The following is a 17,631-nucleotide window of genomic DNA, read 5'->3' on the forward strand; positions in this document are numbered from 1 at the left end:
TTCATGGCATGTGGCTTTTACTATCAATCTCTAATGAACAAGTGCCTCAGCTAATTCAGAAGGCAGTGAAAAGTCCACCATAATAGTGCAAGTCGGGAGTCATATACAATCCAGACGAGGTTAAGACTGTATTCAGCCTACTGGGTTTTACAATAATCCACACAAAATGCTGGAAGAGCTTAGCAGAATAGGCAGCATCTATGGAAAAGAATAAACAGTTAATGTTTCAGATTGAGACCCTTCAACAGGGCTGGAAAGGAAGGGGAGAAGTCAGAGTAAAGCAGCCCCCACCTTCTTACTCTGACTTCTCCCCTTCCTTTCCCATCTCGGCCCGAAACGTCAACTGTTTAGTCTTTTCCATAATGCTGCCTGATGTGCTGAATTCCTCCAGCCGTTTGTGTGTTGCTTGGATTTTTAGCATATGCAGGTTTTCTCATATTTGCTTACAATTACCTTGTTGTTTCATAATCACTAAAACTCTAAATAAATAAATCCCGTGCACAAAACAACTTAAAATTCACTAGCTGCCATGGATAGATTTGAAGTCTTCAAACCATCAGCGCAAATCCATGGCTTGCTAAACCACTAACAATCATCATGCACCATTGTAACACCGAATCAATCTTCTGTCAACAAATTGAAAATAGATTTACAGTGCTTTGCAGAAGTATTCAGCCCCTAACCCTTAGCCATGAATTTTGATCAATTTAACTGAGTTTTTTTCGTGAATCACATGCTCCTCTTTCCAGTGGAGCCCAAAACAGGAAAAATTGTAATGCACGAAACAATAAAAACTCAAAAACTGAAATGTCAGCAGTTCAAAAGTATTCATCCCCCTTTACTCAGTACTTAGTTGAACCATCTCTCAGCCAAGTCTTTTTGGATAAGTCTCTTAGCTTTGCACAATGTGATGGAGCAAGAGTTACCCATTCTTCCTTGCAAAATTGCTCAAGCTGTGCCAGGTTAGTTGAGAAACAGCAGAGTACAGAAATCTTAAGGTCTTGCCAGAGGCATTTTATCAGATTAAGGTCAGGAGTTTGACTGGGCCACTCGAGAATATCAATTTTTTTTCATTTAAAGCCATTCCACAGTTGCTTTGGCAGTGTGCTTTAGAGCATTGTCCTGCTGAAAGACAGGCTTCCTCCCCAGTTCAAACTTTCTAATAGAGGCTAGCAGGTTTTTATCCAGGATCTCTCTGTATTTAGCAGCATTCATCTCCCCATCAATCCAGATTAGATTTCCGGTCCGTTGCTGAAAAGCATCCCCATAGCACGATGCTACCTCCACCATACTTTATAGTAGCAATATTTTACCTGGCTGGTGCACAATATTAGATTTATGCCACATGTTGAGGCCAAATAGTTCCACTTTGGTCTCATCTGACCACAAAACCTTCTTCCACATCTTCATGGTACCTTCTAAGCAACGCTTTGCAAAGTCTTTACAGGCAAGGATATGCTTTCTCCTTGCCACTCTTCCATAAAAACCATTTTTGTACAAGGCTTTAGATTGTGGAGCCATCAACTTCATCTCCAGTTGTAGGCACTGACTGCTGCAGCTCATTCAGTGACTGTTGGCATCACAGTAACCTCTCTTACAGCAAGTTTAGGGGTGGTGGCCTGACCAAGGCTGTGTGGCTGTGGTTTCATTTTTTTTTTAAATGATGGACTGTACTGAGTTCCAAGGTGTGTTCAGTGTCTTTGAACGCCAATGACTGAAAACTTAACTTCTATTAAACTGTAGAGTAAAAATAATTCAGAGGCTGGCATATCATGCAATGAGTGATTCATTTGACACTAATGCAGGTGTTCCTAACCTGGGGTCTATGGATTCCTTCGTTAATGGTGGGGGTCCATGGCATAGTTGGGAATCCCTGTACTAAAAGCTTTTATCTTCCCTTCTTGTTTGGATGAACGTGGCTACAACTACACTCAAAGCTTGATGCCATCTGAGATAAAGCAAAAGTTCAAAGTAAATTTGTCAACATACTACCCCAAGACTCATTTTCTTGCAGCTATCTATCATAAATAGAGAAACACAACAGAATCAATGGAAATTCACATGGAGTTAAATGAACTACCAATGTGCAGAAGAAACTGCAAATACAAAAGGAATTTTTTTTAAAAATGAGCAATAAATATCAAGAACACAAATTGGAGAGCCCTTAAGAAGTGAACCCACAGGTTATCAGTTCACTGTTGGGGTGAGTGAAGCTATCCCCTCTGGTTCAAAAACCTGATGATTAAGGGGTAATAACTATTCCTCACCTTGATGATATGGGACTTGAAACTCCTGTACCTCCTTCCTAATGGCAGCACGGAGAGAAAGCATGGCCTGGATATTGGGGTCCTTAATGATGGGTGATGCTTCCCCGGGACAATGTTTCCTGTAGTTGTGCTCAATGATGGGGAGGGCTTTACCTGTGATGATCTGGGCTGTATCCTTTACTTTTTGTAGTTTTACATTCAGAAGTCATGCTGAAACTCTGCAAACTTAAGGGAGGTGCTATCATGCCTTCTTTGGTCTACATGCTGGACCCAGGACAGATCCTCTGAAATGATCAGAAATTAAAGAAACAAGTTTTGGGATTTATTTAGTATTATTTATGCTCAGCAAAACCTTTCAAACAACCATGATCTGCTTTTGTTGTGTTGATATGGGGCTAATGATGGTTCAGTAAAGTGGAAAATGCTTTGTTCCGTGTGGAACAGTTTTTCCTCTATCTGGGCAGTTCCTTTGTGATTTTAGATATCAGATCACTTCACAAACACTATCCAAGAAAAACATACCCAGATTCACCAGTTTGCCCATGTATTTAAAGTAACTCATTCTTGGAAACATTTTAGTGAATCTTTTCCTAAATCTTCTTAAGTGTGAAGATTGGAGACTGGTTTCATTACGATCACCTTACACGTTCATCCTTCATTCAAGATTTCTGATGCTTTTTCAACCAATTTCTCAACCTGCCTATTACATCCATATTTATACTCCATCTCGAATTGTATCTTCTTTCTATTTACTCTTCCTGTTTCTGAGCATTAAATCTCACCAAAGTATCTATTTCTTTTTTTAAGTTTATTACAGTTTACAATGTCTCCAAATTCTGTGCCACTAGCAAATTTGGTAATGATTTCTGTGTACCCAGGATCAAGTCATTATTAAATATTAAAAAGGAGAGCTGTAAACACTCATCTCTGGTAAACGCTACTATATACTTCCCTCCATTTGGAGGATGTAGTGAAGAGAGTACAAATGTTTTTCCTATTTTGCCTCCAATTTGTGTTTTATTTTTAAATAAGTTAAAACTTGCAGGTGACATCTACATGAATAAAAGCTTTTAGGTCACTCCTATAAAAAAATGCCATTGTTGTGATTAATATATTTTTGTTTAATTGCAATGAAATGCTGACAATTTTCTCCAACAGATGCATTCTATTGCTTTGAAGATTAGAATTTATTTTCTAGGAAGCAAACAGAGATATGCTATTTTAAAGTCCTTTCAAACCTATCCTATTAGCTGGGATATATAAAGTGGAAATACCACCTGGTTTTATGCAAATTCAGGTCTCCTGTCACCGGCAGCTGGAAAGCTTCTGTTGAAAATTTAAGGCAGCAGAACACCATAGGGCATTATGACATCAGTGAGCAATTCTGCAAAGCTTCTGAAATTTGCAAATACCTCTGGAAAGAGGCATAAGGGTACAAAATAAAATTATAATGGAGTCTGGTTAATTGCTCAATCAGGACAGCCACTATTTTGGTCTTAAAGAACCAAAACTAATCAAGAAAACAGCCCAGATTTCCTTCATTTATTTGGGACATTTTGTGCTTAATTGTGACAGGATACTGTTGCCAGTTTCTAACTAGCTTCCAAGTGTGGCTGTTAGACACTACAACATGCTTAGAGTGAAGACTGTCTGTTGTGTGTGTTTGTGCTCAAAAAGCAATGCCACTTTTCATTGATAGTGCAAAGTAAGCAGTAAGACAATTCAGAACGGTTTTGCTCATTGGCTTTTAAGCATTGAGGCTTGAAGATGCCGGAAAAGGCTGGGATAGAAAATGTAACAATTTCATTACTTCAACAAGTTAGGAACTATAAAGAATTTGAAGGTATCAATAACCATTGTGAATGTTACAATGAAAATGAAGATTTGGATGATGCAATCACCAAAAGCATTGTATGAAGGCAGCCCATTATCTGCTGTAGGTATCTGCACTGATGTTGCTCATTTACCCTCAGTCACAGCTAGCTCACACTGGAAGAATCCATCTATTGATAACTGTTAAGTATTATAGTACTCTAGTAGTATTTCAATTTGTTCTACATTTTATTTAAATATGTAATTTGTTATTCAAACAGTAGCTTGTCTTTTGTTATACCTTTTTAATTATTCCTATTAACTTTTGGCAAACTGAGCCAAAATGTTCTGGTCCCAATTAACTAGAATCCACTGTATGAAATTATTTCTCTGCTGTTCCAGAGTTTATAGTAGTTCCAGCTAACTTACTACATTCTTACCACTTGTAATCATAAACACGAGATTCTGCAGATGCTGTAAATCTAGAGCAATACACACAAAATGCTGGAGGAACTCAGCAGGTCAGGCAGCATCTATGGAGGGGAATAAACAGTTGACATTTCTGGCTGAGACCATTCATCAGAACTGGAAAGGAAAGGAGTAGAAACCAGAACTCCCTTCCTTTATACCACATGAAGCAGTCTGCAATCACAGCACCTAATATACTCCTGCATAAGTTTGGTATAAGCAACACCTACAGCCTCAGTTTCATTGTCATCAACAGTAAGATAAACAAATGTAATAAATACTGTAATTTAAACCACTGCAATGACTTACCAATAATAATGCTCAAAATGAATAAATTGACATCTGGTGTAACTCAAGGTAGTTGATTAACAACTATCTCAAAATCTGTGGGCATCAACACTCTTAAGTGCTATGATCATAACAGCAATAAGCAGTAAGCAGGTAGGAAGGGCTAGCTTGCAGCCACTAAGTGAGTGGCAAAAGGGACGTGGGCTGTAGGGAAAAAAATATTGTGGCCAAGTATGAATCTGTAAGTGTTTCTGGGAAACCATTTATGCCCATTTGTCACTGTACTGGGGCTCTAGTTCATTGACATAAGATAGCATAGGCATTGGAAGCCAATGTTTTAATGTTATTTATTAGATACATTTTAAATTTCTTGTTACCAAGTACACAACAGTCTTAGAGACAGCACTGCCGGGTTGTGCATCTTCAAATGACAATTGAGTGAGAGGCTTTGCTGGGTTTCAGCTTTCCAACTTCCGATCCAGATTTTAATCAGCGGAAACAAAAATGCTGGTTTTCCAGTACAACAATTGTTAAGCAGAGTTGGATAGCGTATAATTTTGCTTATTGACTAGTGTGTTATGGGTGTGGTAATGGATTAAAATTTGTATTTGCCAATCACATCTAGGTTTAAATAGTCAGCAATTCTCTTGCAACCCTACAGATGCATATGAAAGAGCATGTATAGTACTTAACAACAAATTAATACCTTTGAGGATATTTTGTCAAAGAAACTGTTGTTTCAACTGTCACAGATCTTAATAAACTAAAAGAAATATTGTGGCCAAATATGGCTATTAAGTCAAAATAAAAGTCAAATCATTAATCATATATTGGGGCTGCAGAGGATTAGCACAGACCTGTTTGATCAAAGGATCATATACTTCACTAAACAATGTTGAGTAATTAGTGACTTAATCCCAAAATAGTTTATTTTAATTGAATAGAAAACCTAAACATTACATGGAAGTCATATCTTTATTTAAAGTCTCTAGTGCATTAGTTAATGCATCAGGGAGAAACCTATTTGTTGACGAGGGAACAAAGACGTTAATTATCTAAACTAAATAAATTTACCGATATAATATTATGCATACATAACCAGATGAAACGATACCTAATGTTATGCATTTTCAAATTTCATCGGAGCACTTACAATTGCTTTTGAAATGTCATATTAAGTTAAATTCCACTTTTGTTTCTTCCAATATCCTCTGAAGATAGCAGCTCATTCAAGAATATGCTTTACCGCCTCTCTGCGGTACTTGAGAAATAGACTGAAAAAGGTCAACTTGTTGCTATGGTTTGTACGCAAAAAAAGTTCTAGTTGTATTCATAAATATATGTAGTGTTCCACAATTTTGACATAGAAACAAAGATAACTTTAGTCGTTCACTGTATAAATTTCATATTTGTGTTCTAGCAACATTTTTGTGGCCCACTTGCCTATGAGTTTGGATTTGTCGCGCGAGTTGATCAGTTACAGATTTGTAGACACTTTTGAGTTTTCGAGCAAGTACATCAGAAATATGTATTCTGAGGTTCGCTCGGACAGCTAACAAGAAACTAAGGCTCAACACCAAAAGTATTCGAGGATGTCACAGCCACAGAGTAATCGGCAAACTACACCCCCAGCCGCCCCTGTTCTACGGAATCTCAGCCACAAGCTGGTCGGTTCCTTTTCGGCTGTGGAAGGGGCTGGCTAGTACAGCACACAACCACAGGCCCAGTTCAGCCAAGGCGCGGCCTGCCGTCAACCCAACCGACTCACCTCCGACCTCGGCCACCAGCCCCAGGGGGGCCGGGGCTGAAAGGCAACGTCTGGTCGAGTTGGCAGGGTCCACTCCCTGGGCCCCGCTTCCAGCTAGGGCAACTCCTGGCGCCCCGCCCCGCACCGCAGCCGTTATTCCCGGTAACCCTGGTCGCTCGCGGTTGATGTCGCTAAGTTAATGGCCCCAACGCTCCTCTGTTGCTATTAGTGACCCTCAGTCTCGCCCTGTTGCTGCCGACAACACTCACGCTCTCCGCTGGTTGGTGCGATAGAACCACGTGTCGCAGTTGCTCGATCCGCCCATTTGCTGTTGCCATTGGTGACCCGCCAGGCGCTCGTTCCTCGCGGGTAATATTTACATCGGGTCACAGAGCGTGCTCCGACCAGTCGTGCTCACTTGCAACCTGAAATTAGTGCAGAAAGTGCTGGAATACTGCACTTGTGAGGGGCGCTGGAGTTTTCTGTGTTGAATTATACAGTGCAGAGTCATAACCTTTGGCCCATTGTCATCATTAAAATTCAACCTCCTGCAATCGGCCCATAGCCTTCCATAGCCCAGGGATTTGAGTTCAACTAAACGTGTTACATGTTGTGATACTTCCTGCCAACGCAACACTGTCCCCATGTCTTACTATCTAAATCCAATATTACACGCAATTTGATGTCTTTTTGTGTGAAATGTTGGATTTTACTCAAATTCCGTAGTAATTGGGGACATCTTAAAATGAAAGAGAAGCTGGAAATCTGAAAAGCAGACGGCTAACGCTGAAAATAGCAGATGGAGCAAGAGGTAAAGCAACTGATGTTTCAGATAAGAGGCTCTTCATTATAACTGCTTCAGAATTTATGAAATATGGTGGTGTTCATGAATCCAAAGCAGGCAACAGTTTAACAAAGCTACATTTGAAGCCAGAAGTTTACATACACCTTAGCCAAATACCTTTAAACTCAGTTTTCATAATTCCTGACATTTAATCCTAGAAAACATTCCCTGTCTTAGGTCAGTTAGGATCACTATTTTAATAATGTGAAATGGCAGAATAATAGTAGACAGAATGATTTATTTCATCTTTTATTTCTTTCATCACTTTCCCAGTGGGTCAGAAGTTTACATACACTTTGTTAGTATTTGGTAGCATTGCCTTTAAATTGTTTAACTTGGGTCAAATGTTTTGGGTAGCCTTCCACAAGCTTCTCACAGTAAGTTGCTGGAATTTTTTTCCATTCCTCCAGATAGAACTGGTGTAACTAAGTCAGGTTTGTAGGCCTCCTTGCTCACACATACTTTTTCAGTTCTGCCCACAGTGCCTGGCACACTGTCAAAGGCCTTCTGAAAATTCAAGTACAGTACACAACATCAACCGAGTCTCCTTTGTCTATCCTGCTTGTTATTTCTTCAAAGAATTCCAATAGATTTGTCAGGAAAGATTTTCCCTTGAGGAAACTATGGTCTATTTTATCATGTGCTTCCAAGTACCCTGAGACTTCATGCTTATTAATCGATTGCAGTATCTTCCCAACACCGACATCAGACTAATTAGCCTGTAAGTTTCCTTTCTTCCTTCTTGAAGAGTGTAGTGGCATTTGCAATTTTCCAGTCTTCCAGAACCATTCCAGAATCTAGTGATTCTTGAAAAACCATTTCTAATGTCTCCACAGTCTCTTCAGTTGCTTCTTTCAGAATCCTGTGGTGTACATCATCTGCTCCAGGGGACTTATCTACCTTCAGACCTTTCAGTTTCCCAAGAACCTTCTCACCAGTAATGGTAACTTCACATACTTCATGACTCCTGACACCTGAAAATTCTACCGTACTTCTAGTGTCTTCCACAGTGAAGACCAATGCAAAATACTTATTCAGTTTATCTGACAGCTCCCTGTCCTCCATTACTACCTCTCCAGCATCTTTTTCTTGCAGTCCAAATATCCACTTTTTGCCTCTTGTTTACACTTCATGTGCCAGACGAAACTTTTGGCATCCTCTTTAATATTATTGGCTAGCTTACTTTCATATTTCATCTTTACCTTATTAATGGCTTTTTAGTTGCCTTCTGTTGGTTTTTAAAAGCTTCCCAAACCTCTAACTTCCTGCTAATTTTTACTCCATTAAACACCCTCTTTTCAGCCTTTATGTTGGCTTTCACTTGTTAGTCACGGTTGTGTCATCTTTCCTTTAGAATGCTTCTTTCTCTTTAGAATGTATATATCCTGTGCCTTCCGAACTGCTTCCAGAAATTCCAGCCATTGCTGCTCTGCTGTCATCCCTGCCAGTGTTCTTTTCCAGTCAATTCAGACCAACTCCTCTTTCATGCCTCTGTAATTCCCTTTACTCCATTGTAATACTGATATATCTGACTTTAGCTTCTCCTCACATTTCAGGGTGAATGTGATCACATTATGATCTTTTTCCCCTAAGGGTTCTTTTACCTTTAAGTTCTCTAATTAAAGTTACATGCAAACTTCTCAAAACTGGTTAAAGGATATCAAACCCAAAACGTAGCCTCTCCTTTTCCCACAAATGCTGCCTGACCTCCTGAATATTTCCAGCATTTATTATTATTGTTCAGCAGCTTTCATAATAAGATTTGCTAACAAGTCAGGGACATCAGCCATTTCACGAATTTTCCGCACAGTCCGTATAGGTTAATTTTGAAAAAGTGCTACTTTCAAATTCCGGCTAAGAACTAGTTCAGTAAGTAATTTCTCTTTGATCAGAAAAGGACCATCTATTTGTTCAGAAAGGTTTAAAGAAGCACGTTGAATGTTGGTAAAGTTTGTTTGCACAGTTGCATATATCTGAGGTGAGTCAATGAAATAATCTGGCAAAACATTCTAAGCAGATGTAGACAATACACTTGTGAATCATTTGAACTCATTCAAGTTTCCATAGAAGTATCCCCCATCGTGATTTTCTTTTTGTAAGAATAAAAAGATCATTACATGAAATTTATTGGATAGTTTTTAATCAGACTTGACAAACACATTCTGGTGCAATTGATGTTGGTTGCTTGTGTGCGAGGAGTAGATACACCTGGGAGCAAAGGCACGCTGTCTATTGTCAATCAAATGGTATGGCATTTTGTTCCAAAACTGTAGCAAAAGATTAGAAATGACCAACTTAAGGTTGCTGGAGTTCTCCAATGATAGAAGAAATTTAACATTTTAAAACAAGATCTGACTTTTCCAGATTACAAATAATCTATCACACACAGTTTATACTAAGCTCCATTTGTTACTTTACAACAAAATAAATTCTAAAGACTTGACACTTTTTCAAAAGCTAATATTGGCAGCAGAGGTGTGAGAAGAAATTCTTTTCAATTCTGTCTGACCACCTTGATAGATGGTACCAAACTTTAGGATTCACTTTTAAGCATATAAATTAAATGTGAAAAAAGAGTCCACTGCTTTAATGGAGACTGACTGAAACATTAAACAACAATGTTCAAAGAAATAAGTCAGGTCTGTGAGTTGTAAAACCTTTATGTGTGTCACCAGGTTTGGATATGGCCCAAGTGCGGAGTCAGAGACACCGAAGTGGCTGAATAGTTTACAGACTTTAATGCGAATAGTGTTAAAGGAAAAAGAAAACTACAAATGCTAGGCCAAACAGGACCATTGACTATAACTCTCAAAAGGAAAACAAATCCTTTACTGCGGCTGAAAAGAACATCAAAATATTAAACGAATACCATTAGTCTTCGGAGTCAGTTGACTCAACCGTCCAATTTCCCAGGCAAGGCCGAATGCAAAAAGGCAGCGAAGCATTGCTGTACTCTGTCCAAATCTCGACAAGCAATATGACGACAAATATGGAGTTAAAAATACTATCACAATTAGATAATAATTAGCTGACACGTACATATTCACAAGCACAATTGCTGTATCAACTGCGCTGCCGTATCTGTGGTCGTGACAGGATGGGTCTATTGGATTCTGCTTCTTAATCATTCTCCTGGGACTGTGGATGGCATGCTTCCTCTCTGGGTTTCGAGTTCTAGAACACAGAACAATATAGCGCTGGAAAAGGTCTTTCAGTAACTATGCTAATTTAAACTAATTCCATCTACCTACACATGATCTACATCCTCAGTCCTCCTACCAGTTCATGTGCTTGTCTAAATACCACTAAATATTTTTTTTTCATGCCTCCACCACCTCCCAACTAGGCCACTCGGAACTTTCTGCAGATATTGAAATTGATGGGGTAAATAGGCACTTAACAAGGACCAATACAAAGAAATTAGGTTTAAAAGGAGTGGCCATGGCAGATGCAGCATTGTGTGAATGGGACAGGATTAGAGTGGAGAACAAAGGCTTTGGATCAAGGGGCTCTGGCAAAAAAGTTTCTCTTCCTTTGTCTATTAGTATAGGTACATAGATAGAGTAGTGAGAATGGATCACAGGTGTCCGTGGTGGTTTCCTCATGCAAGACCCACAGTCTCCCTGATTGCTACATCTGCGAGAGGTGCATTTTCGTGCAGCTCCTCAGACACTGTGTTATGGAAGTACAGCTGGAGTTAGCTGACCTTCAGCTCATTTGGGAGAATGCAGAGGTAACAGATAATGGAAGAAACATAGAAAATAGGTGCAGGAATTGGCCATTCGGCCCTTCGAGCCTGCTCCGCTATTCAGTATGATCATGGCTGATCATCCAACTCAGAACCCTGTACCTGCTTTCTCTCCATACCCCCGATCCCTTAAGCCACAAGGGCTATATCTAACTTCCTCTTAAATATAGCCAATGAACCGGCCTCAACTGTTTCCTGTGGCAGAGAATTCCACAGGTTCACTACTCTCTGTATGAAGAAGTTTCTCCTCATCTCGGTCCTAAAAAGCTTCCCCTTTATCCTTAAACTGTGACCCCTCGTTCTGGACTTCCCCAACATCGGGAACAATCTTCCTGCATCTAGCCTGTCCAATCCCTTTAGAATTTTATATGTTTCAATAAGATCCCCCCTCAATCTTCTAAATTCTAGCGAGTATAAGCCCAGCCGATCCAGTCTTTCTTCATATGGAAGTCCTGCCATCCCAGGAATCAATCTGGAAGGAGTCACACCCAAGTTGCAGAGGATAGAAAGCTAGATGACTGTCAGGAAAAGGAAAGGAAATAGGCATACAGTACAGTGCAGAGTATCCCCGTGGCTGTTCCCCTCAATAACATGTATACTACTTTAGATACTGGAGCCAACCTACCGGGGAAAGTTGCAGCAACCAGATCTCTGCCTTTGAATCTGCTTCTGTGGCTCAGAAGGGAACGAGTGAAAAGGATGCAGTGGTGATATGAGATTCAGTAGTTAAGGAGCAGACAGGAGGTTCTGTGGACACGAAAGAGAATCCTAAATGCTTTATTGCTTCACAGATGCCAGGATCAGGGATGTCTTGGAGCAGGTCCATAGCAATCTTAATGATACCAATGACATACAGTAGGTAGGAAAAGGTATGCGGTCTTGAAGAGAGAATATAGGAAACTCGGTATGAAGCTGAAAAGCAGGAACTCAGGAATAGTAATCTCTGGATTCCTGCCTATCCAGGGTAAGAATAGGATGAATTGGCAGATGTATGTGAGGCTGAAGAATTACTGGGTTTCAGGTTTTCAGATTTTTGGATCATTAGGATCCTATCTGGGCAAGGTATGACCTGTACAAGAGGGACAGATTTCACCTGAACTTGAGTGGGACCAATGTCCTTGCAGTTAGGTCTGCAATAGCTGTTGGGGAGGGCAAAAACTAGTCTCTCAAGGGGATGGGAACCAGAGAGATAGGTCAGAGGATGGGGCAGTTGGTGTAAAGGTAGATGCAGTGCGTAGAGACACAGTGAGAAAGGATAGGCAGTGAAAGGGGCAGAATTGCAGTCAGTTGGATAGGTTGAAATGTGTCTATTTTAAAGTGAGAAATATCAGGAACAAGGCCGATGAACTTAGAGCATGGGTCTGTACATGAAACTACGACACTGTGGCCATTACGGAGAATTGGCTGTCACAAGGCAGGAATGGCTGTTGAATATTCCAGGGTTTAGATGTTTCAAAAGGAACAGGAAGGGAAGTGGAGTCAGAGGAGTGGCATTGCCAAGCAGGGGTAGTATTACAATGCAGAAAGGGAGGACATCATGGAGGAATCATCTACTGAGTCGGCGGGTGGTAGTAAAGAGAAAGGGTGTAATCATTTTATTGGGAAGAGTCTTTAGACCCCCTCCCCCAATCCATAGGAAGAGACACTGAAAAGCAGATCGGGATGCAGATTTTGGAAAGATGCAAAAATAACAGGGTTGTCATGGTGACTTCATCTTCCCTAGTATTGACTGTCACCTTAGTGAAAAAAGTTTAGGTGGGGCAGAATATATTAGGAGTGTTCTGGAAGGAATCCTGACACAATATGTTGATAGGCTGATTTGAAGACAGGGCATACTGGAACATTAGGCAGGAATTTGGGATAAATTGGAAATGGATGTATTCAGAGAAATGCAAAATGGAAACATGTAGGTTATATAGGGAACACTTGCATGGTGTTCTGGATAGGCTTCTCCCATTGAGGCAGGGAAAGGATAGTAGGTTGAAGGAACCGTGGACTAACGAGACGTGGAACATCCAGCCAAGAGGAAGAAAAAGCATACTTAAGATTTACAAAGTAAGGATCAGCTGGGCTCTAGAGAGTTACAAGATAGCTAGGAAAGAGCTGAAGAATGACCTTAGGAGAGCTAGAGGTGGGGAATCAGAAGCATTGAAATCAGGATTAAGGATAACCCTAAGATGTTCTAATGTAGAACAGGCTGATATGCTGGAACGTGCTAATGTTAGGAAAAAGAATGTGCTGGATCTTTTGAAAAACATTGGGATAGATAGGTTCCCGCAGCCAGAAGGGACATACCGCAGGTTACTACAGGAATTGAGGAAAAAGACTGCCGCACTTTTGGTGATAGTCTTTGCATCCTTGCTGGTCACAGGAGCAGTACCAACTGATTGGACGATGGCAAATGTTATTCTTTTGTTCAAGAAAGTTAATAGGGATAACCATAGGAAATGTAGACCATTGAGTCTTATGTCAGTGGTGAACAAACTATTGGAGAGAATTCTTAGAGAGACAGTTTACAAGCATTTGGAGAAGATAGTCCGATTAGAGATAGTTATAACTTTGTGAGCCTGATTGAAATCTTTGATGAATTGACAGATAAATAATGATGAAGGCAGAGGTGTGTGGTGTGACAAGCCTATCTTCATGATAGACTTATCAGAAAGCCCAGAGATATGGGGAAATCTGGCTGTGTGGATTCAGAATTGGTTTGACCACAGAGGCAGTGGGTGGTAGTAGGTGGAGCATATTCTGTACTGAGGTCCAGCTCCTGGTCTTCGCACATGGCTCAGCTACTAAACCCAGTGGAACTGTTTCTACTGACAGGAGAAGGGGCAAAGACAAATTACTGGCACTTTAAAACCAGTCTCTTTGGGCAAATGGGGCTCTTCTGCCATGGTTGGCAGCTCATCTAGGAGAAAGAAAACTCTGATCTCAAACCTCTGCTGCCTTGCAGCTATCCCCACTCATGGGGAAGGCTTTGGAAATAAACCTTGTGGAAAATTGAAACTGGAGACCCTTAGAGTTCAACACTAGCTGGCAACTCCTGCGACAACACTGGTACCAAACTGTATGAGTTTCTGCTGTTCCTTTGGATTCATCAGCTATATGGAAAGGGGGAGCCTGCTGCATGGGCAACAACTTGCTCTCTATATTGTATTGCCCTGGCTTGCATATATGTTGAAAGCTAGGACGCAATGTCCATGGTTGACCCCAACCAATGCAAGGCATCAGTGGACTTGAACCCAACAATATCTCTACATTATTGCTGGAAAGGGTCATCCCACTTACTGTATACATTCCCTTTAAATTTAACCTTCCAACATGCAACACTTATTCTAACCAACCTTCATCTGCTATTTCTCCTCCCATAACTCCTACAGACTTATATCCTACTATATTCTTTGACACACTTCCTCACTATCCAGATAGGCAGGTGCGAAGAGGTAAAAGGCCAGAGTGGGGAATAGAAGATAAGGGGAAGGGAAGGTAATTTTATTACCAGAAGGAGAAATCAATATTCATGCTATCATGTTAGAGGCTACCCAGATGAATTATAAGGTGTTGCTCCAGCCTGAGGGTGGCCTCCTTGTGGCACAAGAGGACGCCATGGGCTGACATACCAGAATGGGAATGGAGATCAAAATTAAAATGTTTGGCCACTGAGATTTTCTGATTTTGGCAGGTGGAGCACAGGTGCTCTGTGAAGTAGTCCCCAGAATTATGGTGGATCTCACCAGTCGGGAGCACCAGACACAATAGACAACCCCATCAGATTCACAGGTGAAGTGTTGCCACACCCGGAAGGAACGTTTGGAGCCCTGAATGGAGGTGAGGGAGAAGGTGAATGGACGGGGGTAGCACTTCGGCCATTTGCTGGGCTAGGTGCCGGGAGGGAGATTAGTGGGGAGGGCTGAAATAACCTCCCCCAGGGTCTCCTCCCCTATCCCTTTCTCCTGTGGTCCACTCTCCATGCCAATCAGATTCCTTCCTTTCCAGCCCTTTACCTTTCCTATCCACCTGGCTTTACCTATCACCTTTTAGCTATCTTCATTTCCCTCCCCTCATCTTTCTATTTTGGCACCTTCCTTTCCAGTCCTGAAGAAGGGTCTTGGCCCAAAACATCAACAGTTTATTAATTTCCGCATATGTGGCCTGACCTGCTGTGTTCCTCCAGCATTTCATGTGTTGCTCCACCAATTTTTTGTGGTTAATTGTATGTTGCATAGAAAATGCTGTTTATACAGATTGTAGCAACACTCTTTGGTAAAAATACTTTCATCAACTTTTACTGCAGACAACATATAAACTTGGTTCCACCTGCTTCACATCCTCTGCTTATTCTAAATGGCACTCCTTGCAAGATTACTGGTTTAGTTAGTTTACAGGATGTGAGCATCACAGACAAGGTCAACATTTATTGCTCTTCCTTCATTTTGTTATTACAGAGGCCAGTTTTGTAACATTTTAAGCATATAGATTAAATTAGGCAGGCAATGGAAAATTCTCTTTCTTGAAGGACTTCAGAGGATGATTTTGTTTTTCCACTAAAATCCAGCAATTTCACAGTCACTATTGCTGTTAATAACATTTTATCTTAGATGTATTTAATTACTGTACCTGAATGTAAGATTATTTCTTCTATAATTGAATGACCTTCCAGCCAAACAGAGGATCCTGCTACCCTCCCCCATTTATTCAGGTAGTTAAAAATGATGGGCTCAAATGCAAATATTCTCTCCCTCTCTCTCTCTCTCTCTCTCTCTCTCTCTCTCTCTCTCTCTCTCTCTCTCTCTCTCTCTCTCTCTCTCTCCCCCTCCCTCCTCCCTCCTCTCCTTTCCATTCCACACTGCAGGGTAGCTTTGTTCCCAGACCTTTTCATGTTGTGAGCAGGCTACACTCTGTCTTCTATGCTGTAAAGCTGGGGCTTTTTACAGTTCTACTGACATCAATCAAATTTCACTGATAATAAAAGAAATGCAAAATGGGTGTACACCATGAAAGAGTAATGATATTAAAAAATTAGCATTGGTAAATTAAATTAAATAAAAACTGAAAAAAAGGGAACACTAGTTACTCAGCAGAACAATAAGTCACACCATTGGCTTTTGATGTTTACTGACTTGGTAAAGAAATTTCTCCATGACCTTTCTCCTCTCTGTCTCTGCGGATTTTCAAGTTCCATAAAGCACCACTAGAGTAGAGATCCTACAAGTCCTGTCACTTGATCTACCCTTAATAAAATGACTATTCACCTTGCGACTTTGCCTTTAGATATTAAACTCTGGAATTTCCTTCCTGGACCTACCCAACACTCTGCTTACCTTTTCTTAAAGCTCTTTAATATTTGTTTCTTTTATCAAGTTCTATCAATTGCCAATAAGGTAGCACCACCCATGGGCACTTAAAAGTTAACACTTCAATAGTTTTGGTGCAGATGAAACGATGCAGAAGTTTTTAGGGTTTTGGAATAAAACAATAAAGGCTACACAAAATATAACATAAAATAGGTTTCATTAGGTCTTTGGTATTGGAACAGATTTGTAAAGGATATATTCCGAATGGAAAAATCAAGGGAAGTACGTACTAAGTGGTGCATAAGAACCCTTGGAGAAAAACAAGGTGTGTAAATTTACCCTTAATCAACCTATCTTAAATGCATATTAGTTCATTTAACATCTATATTTGACATAAATTAAATGCACATTAACACATATTAATATTAATATATTGATTAATTTAATTATTCCAATTAACATTACTCCAATACCCTTCCCTATTCCCCGACTACCCTATGAGGTGTAACACCTGTTTCTTCACCTCCTATCTCAGCACCACCTAGTGACTTAAACAAGTCCTTCTGAGTGAGGCAGATATCTCCTGCTCCTCTTTCTACCTGATTGACCGCCTTCAGTGTTCACAGTGGTGCTTCCCTTCACACTGAAGAAACTAACTATAGACTAGGTAACCATTTTGTTACCTGCAACCGCTCTTCCAGTTACATATCATTTTAACTCACCTTTCCACTCCACACTGACCTTTCTGCCCTTGACTTTCCCCATTACTAAGGAGAGACCAAACTCAAAATGGAAAAACAACTTCTCTAATTCCACTTAGGTAGTTTAAAATCCAATGATATGAACATTGAATTTAACAATTACAAGTAACTTACATCTGTTGTTCTTCTGCATACACTCTTATGTCCATCCAGTTTTTGTCTGCCTTTGATCATCCTTCTCTCTCTTGTCTTGTTCCATCTGCAATTCATTTCGTTCCACCCTTCTCTTGCACTGCTATATATAGAGACAAAAACAGTTTGCAGATGCTGTATGATGCAGGTGCCTTGACCTGAAATGTATACTTTCCATTTCCTTTCATAGATGCTACCTAACCCGCTGAGTTCCTCCAGCACTTTGCGCGGCTATCTTTCCCCTCACATTTGGTTTAGGGTCTTGTCCTA

General features: G+C 40.4%; 1 protein-coding gene across 2 annotated transcripts in view; it reads right to left on the reverse strand.

The window, feature by feature from the left end:
* The window catches only part of lca5 (lebercilin LCA5), a 69,167-nt gene extending 62,319 nt beyond the window's left edge, over nucleotides 1-6,848 (reverse strand). Inside the window, exon 1 of one of the 2 annotated variants that reach the window (XM_059982362.1) lies at nucleotides 6,604-6,848. The gene's annotated coding sequence lies outside the window, so the exon portion shown is untranslated. The remainder of the gene's footprint in view (nucleotides 1-6,603) is intronic. The other variant, XM_059982363.1, reaches the window with a different exon arrangement.
* Between the last annotated feature and the right edge of the window lie 10,783 nt (nucleotides 6,849-17,631).

Source organism: Hypanus sabinus, chromosome 10, assembly GCF_030144855.1.
Source record: "Hypanus sabinus isolate sHypSab1 chromosome 10, sHypSab1.hap1, whole genome shotgun sequence".
Taxonomy (NCBI): domain Eukaryota; kingdom Metazoa; phylum Chordata; class Chondrichthyes; order Myliobatiformes; family Dasyatidae; genus Hypanus; species Hypanus sabinus.